This window comes from Eleginops maclovinus, chromosome 24 (genome assembly GCF_036324505.1).
Source record: "Eleginops maclovinus isolate JMC-PN-2008 ecotype Puerto Natales chromosome 24, JC_Emac_rtc_rv5, whole genome shotgun sequence".
NCBI classification, from domain to species: Eukaryota; Metazoa; Chordata; class Actinopteri; order Perciformes; family Eleginopidae; genus Eleginops; species Eleginops maclovinus.
This window is the reverse complement of record NC_086372.1, coordinates 3,823,914-3,829,725: the sequence shown is the minus strand read 5'-3', so window position 1 is coordinate 3,829,725 and position 5,812 is coordinate 3,823,914.

The window sequence follows — 5,812 nt, the reverse complement described above, 5'->3', positions numbered from 1 at the left end:
CTATTTTATCTTATTGTAATTACAACAAATATTAAGAATGTGATTTTTATGCTGCTGCAACGAAAACATTTCCCAAATTGGGATCAATAAAGTACTTCTATCCATCTATAATGAAACATATCTTTTCTCAGGACACATCAACATGATTTTTTATGATAAACTACAATATTATATTTGTCACACGATCTAAACTATGACTTAATATGACTCTAAATCCATCCATTCACTCTTAGGATCTCGTACGAGAAGGACTCAGCATTCTCCCCACTCTTATCGCATCGGGGAATCGCACTGTGGTTATGCTCGTTGCGCTCGCTCTGCTTGTCGGTCTGGCGATGTCTCGCGCCGTGTGCTCGACAGATGATATTGCATGACTAACCCACAACAGGCACTGTTCCTAACCTGCGAGTTATGAACACCCAACGCTGACGGGATAGCACAATGTTGCAGGCTGTTAGCAAGTGAAGTTAAATAGAGTACTTTTTGCAACAAGTGTTGTTGTCCATCTGACTTGTGTCAAGTGGGTGTGTGAGGGGTTGTGCGGTGAGGTGTGTGCCGTCCCCCTGCGTGAGAGAGAGATGTGATGGGGCTCCCGCTGCTCCCCTCCCGCGCACTGCAGTGGCGTCTCGCGGATGGCTTTAGCGGACCAGTATGTTGTAAAAACCGTACCCGTCTTCCAGTACTACTCCAACCCACCCCCCTGATAGATAGCCACCACCAGAGATGGCGCGCACGCGCCTTCAAAGGAGATTAACAACAGCGTCCATAGATGGATTCATGATGCGGTATACATGGCTATGTGTGTGTGTATGTCGCCGAAACAGGAGGGGGGTGAGAATGAACGGGCGTATTTGTGAGGCTAGTAGGTTGGACAGCAGAGCGTCATACCTCATGGATGAATTGAATTGTTGTTGTTAGCATCTGGAGCTAGCTGCGCTAACGGATATAAGGATCTGTTTCTAGAACAAGGTCGAGGAGAGTCCTCTCCTGTCAGACTGAGAGGCTCAGATAACTACAGCTCAGTGAGGTAAAGGACTCTCCCAGAGTTTAGAGTTAACTTTAGTCTAAGTTATCTCAGTGGGTCTCAAACGGTTTGGTCATCATTTATGTAAACATATGTCCAAGACACTTATATTGATATTGTAAGAAATAATCAATATATTGAAACGGAACATTAAAAGATAATTCACTGTTTCATGACGGAGCATATATGTCCAATTCTGGTAGTATTACCGGATGTTGTTTTTAGCCTCAGATAGCATGTAGCTAATATTGTATTGTATATATGAGCAGAGGGAGAAGGACAAGTGGAGTTACATACTAAACACACCGCCTCTACCTCTCACTCATTGATGCTGCAATGATACTATTGCATGTTTAGTAACTGATAAACCTCAGAAGGGTTGCATAATAGAATATCGTAGGTGAGAGCTTCAAGACATTGCTAACAAGATGGCGACTGTGACGTCATAGGGGGGGACCCGCCCCCGACGACGTCAGCCAATAGGAGAGTCCGGAGAACCCCATGTGACAAGCGGCCTCAAGTAGCATGTAGCTAATGGTATATCGAGGATGTGAGTAAAAGTCATTCGCATGTGGAGTCACGTACTAAACACACAGTCTTCAACTCTCACGCAACACTGAATTACTCATATTGGTTTGTGTTTAATAACCAATAATCCTGAGAAGAACTGTATAATATTTATCATAAAAACGAAGACTGGGTGACGACAAGGGCCCAATAGGATCCGGCCCCCGCCGCCAACCAATGGGAGAAGAGGAGACCGGAAGAGCCAGAGAGTGAAAATGCCTGATGTGAACACAAGAGCGGGGCCTTTTCTCCGTGCTGCTAAGAGACAGCTGACTGCTTCAATGTGGACTGTGGATTAGTAGCGTGGGGGACCGCAGCTGTGTTTCCTTTGTAGACCTATCATTCTATTGCATTAATAAATACTGTTAAACTTAAACAACAACGCTTCCGGGTCCATTTAAGACCGACTCTTGGTCTTTGTAAGAAATAATAATCAACATTATGTGTAACTAGAATACTGTCTTATTCTGAAAAACATTTAACTTTGAAAGTGTTTATTTTGTAACCCGATGTTGGTTTTAGCCTCAGATAGCATGTAGCTAATATTGTATTGTATATATGAGTAGAGGGAGGTGTTTAATGACTAATAAACCTCAGAAGAATTGCCCTAACCCGGCCCTGTATACTATGACAAAAATATGCAAGAAAACCCGGCATTGTATAGTATGTCAACAAACTTACAAATAAAACAGAACTAGTCTGTTGATAATGTCAGTTCAGTGTTACCCCTTTAGTCCAATCAGTCAATTGAATTAAATTGTAAAAAAAGGTTTATCAATTATTATGCTATTATAAAAATCATCATACATGTAATATAAAGAAATGTTTAGAATAAATATGCATAGAACTAATTAAGAATAAGACCATTAACGAAGACTATGATAACTATTGCAACATTCTCAACCAAACAAAGACCAGTGTGTTCTCCATATAGCTCACAGGGATACGACACTGATAAGAAGTTGTGAGTTTGATTCTTATCCATTGCAGTAACTTTAAGTCAAATTCCCCACAGAAGAAGTTCAAATATGTACCTGACAACAATCAACCGTGTTCGGTCATATAGCTCAGAGTGGAGGCTTTGTGGGCTGAAGATGTGTGTCAAACACCAAAGAGAATTACTTTGAAAGGTTTTCATATTTAGACGTTTCTGTGACCTGTCATACAGCTCAGAGAGATGTGAGGAAGCTCAGTAGAGCTGAGGTTTTTAAAGTCCAACACCAATAACAAATGAGTCAAACACGCTCAGGTTGTGAGACAAAATCATCCTCAGATCAAATATCTCAGAGTGATACAACACTCCTCTGAGGAACTGAAGTCTTAGGTTCAATCCGCATGAGGTGCAGTGATTTCAGTCCAGGTCCAACACCCAAAGTACATAATAAGATCACCAAACCAAACAGAATTTGCACAAGTCAAATGGCTCACTGAGATAAAACACTGCCTTAAAGACTGGAGGTTCTGGGTTCAATCCTTATTATTTGCACTGATTTTTCAGCTAAAACATCACACATGATGAACTGAAATAAGAAAGAGAAGAGAGTTTCATTCACATGTGTTTGTGCCTCAATTGTTTGACATACTAAACTATTACTGCTTTCTCAGACAGACTACACTATGACTATTTGAGATATACTTTGTATGATAGGCTACTGAACACCATGCCAAACTCTCAGGTCAAACGGCTCAGTGAGATGCACTTTTGTTCTGAAGAACTGAGGTTTCAGGTTCGATCCCCATAAGGTGCAAATGTTTTGGATGTTCGAAATCCAAAATGTAAAATAACATTACCAAATGAAACAGACTTCATTGAAGTCATATGGCTCACTGGGATAAAACGCTGCCTTGAAGACTGGAGGTTCTGGGTTCGATCCTCTATATTTGAACAGATGTTCAGGTAGAACATCCACAATGATGGAAGAAAGAACAGAGAAGAGTTTCTCATTTACAAATGTTGGAGGCACAGTTTACTGAAATACTTCACTGACAGTTTTATTGGATGGACTAAACTATGACTTGTTCTATTTCCTATTTTACATTTTCTTTGTGACAAATCCTAGCAAACAACTGATAACTGCCTCAAGAGAAATAGCTCGCTGTGATACAACACTTCTCTGGTGAGCTGAAGTCTTAGGTTCGAATCCCGGGACATCCAGGCATTTTCAAGTCTAACACCCAAAGTGGAGAATGAATTTACCAAATGAAGGTTCTGTCTCTCAGGACAAATAGCTCAGAGGATAAGTGACAGGTCAGTAGACCTGAGGTTGTGTGTTCAAATCCTTTGTGAGCTGTAGTGATTTTTAAAGTGCTTTACTCAGTGGAGAAGCTAAATGTGCCCGGAGAGCAGAGCTTCATGTACATGTATGTGGCCTCAGGGGTTTGTTCGCGGCACGTAGGCGCCCGTGTCGAGTTCAGATCCACCACTTAAGTGTACGGGGTTCGAATAGCGAACAAGGCAGATAGTTACAATAGGTCGGAGGTAGATCAGTGAGGCAGAGTATGAAGGCAGTCCAGGAGAGGCAGAGGCAGGCAGAGGCAGGCAGAGGCAGGCAGAGGCAGGCAGAGGCAGGCAGAGGCAGGCAGAGGCAGGCAGAGGCAGGCAGAGGCAGGCAGAGGCAGGCAGAGGCAGGCAGAGGCAGGCAGAGGCAGGCAGAGGCAGGCAGAGGCAGGCAGAGGCAGGCAGAGGCAGGCAGAGGCAGGCAGAGGCAGGCAGAGGCAGGCAGAGGCAGGCAGAGGCAGGCAGAGGCAGGCAGAGGCAGGCAGAGGCAGGACTCAGATAGATTAACATAGGCTGTAAAGTAGAGGGTCAGGATAAGGAAGAATAGTTTTGTTTTTTTGTAATTTTTTTGGTTCCTGAAAGCAGCAGTGCAGCCGCAGGGGGGATTTGAACCCTGGCATCTAGGATTCTTCTTTTGGCTCACTGTGCACCTGCTCTACCAGGTGAGCCACCGGGTAATACAAAGAGTGATAGGTTTAAGTTTTATTTACCATAATAAGTCAATATCACCTTTAAAAAAATAAAACTGTTAAAAAATAAAAGTTTATTTTATTAACACTTTTTATGATTTTATATATTATATCATTAGCTCGGACTTTTTGTAGGGACTTTGATTGGGAACCGGAAGGTCACTGGTTCAAGTCCGACCATGAAGTCTCATTCACCAGGAAGACCTTGGACTGTGTCTTTTGAGGTCCAACCCTGAGATGAAAATGTCAAATATGCAAAGGAAAATCCAAGCCTGTCAGGTCAAATGACTCACGGTGATAAGAAGCTGCCTTGATGTTCGGAGGTTGTAGGTTCAAACCTTCTGCGTTCCAGTGACTTTTAAGGTGTCTGCCTCTAAAGGAAGGAGTCAAATACAAGTAAAAGCAGAGAGCTGTCATCTGGACCCATAGCTCATGGAGATGGAACACTGGTTGGTAGACCAGAAGGTTCTTGGTTTGAGAATTGAGCATTACAGTGACTTTTAAGAAAGAAGTCAAGTACCTTTTATCAAACTATAATGTAGCTTTATAAGGGTTGTATGGCATAGGTGTGCACGCAAAGTTGGAGGCCACAGTTTAATGAAATACTTCACTGACAGTTTTATTGGATGGACTAAACTATGACTTGTTCTATTTCCTATTTTACATTTTCTTTGTGACAAATCCTACCAAACAACTGATAACTGCCTCAAGTGAAATAGCTCGCTGTGATACAACACTTCTCTGGTGAGCTGAAGTCTTAGGTTCGAATCCCGGGACATCCAGGCATTTTCAAGTCTAACACCCAAAGTGGAGAATGAATTTACCAAATGAAGGTTCTGTCTCTCAGGACAAACAGCTCAGAGGGTTAAGTGACAGGTCAGTAGACCTGAGGTTGAGTGTTCAAATCCTTTGTGAGCTGTAGTGATTTTTAAAGTGCTTTACTCAGTGGAGAAGCTAAATGTGCCCGGAGAACAGAGCTTCATGTACATGTATGTGGCCTCAGGGGTTTGTTCGCGGCACGTAGGCGCCCGTGTCGAGTCAGATCCACCACTTAGTGTACGGGGTTCGAATACCGAACAAGGCAGATAGTTACAATAGGTCAGAGGTAGATCAGTGAGGCAGAGTAGGAAGGCAGGCAGAGAAGGTGAGGCAGACACCATTAGGAAGGCAGGCAGACAAGGACAGGCAGGCACCATCACAGCAGGCAGGCAGGCAGGCAGACAGGCTGGCAGGCAAACACAGTAGGAAGGCAGG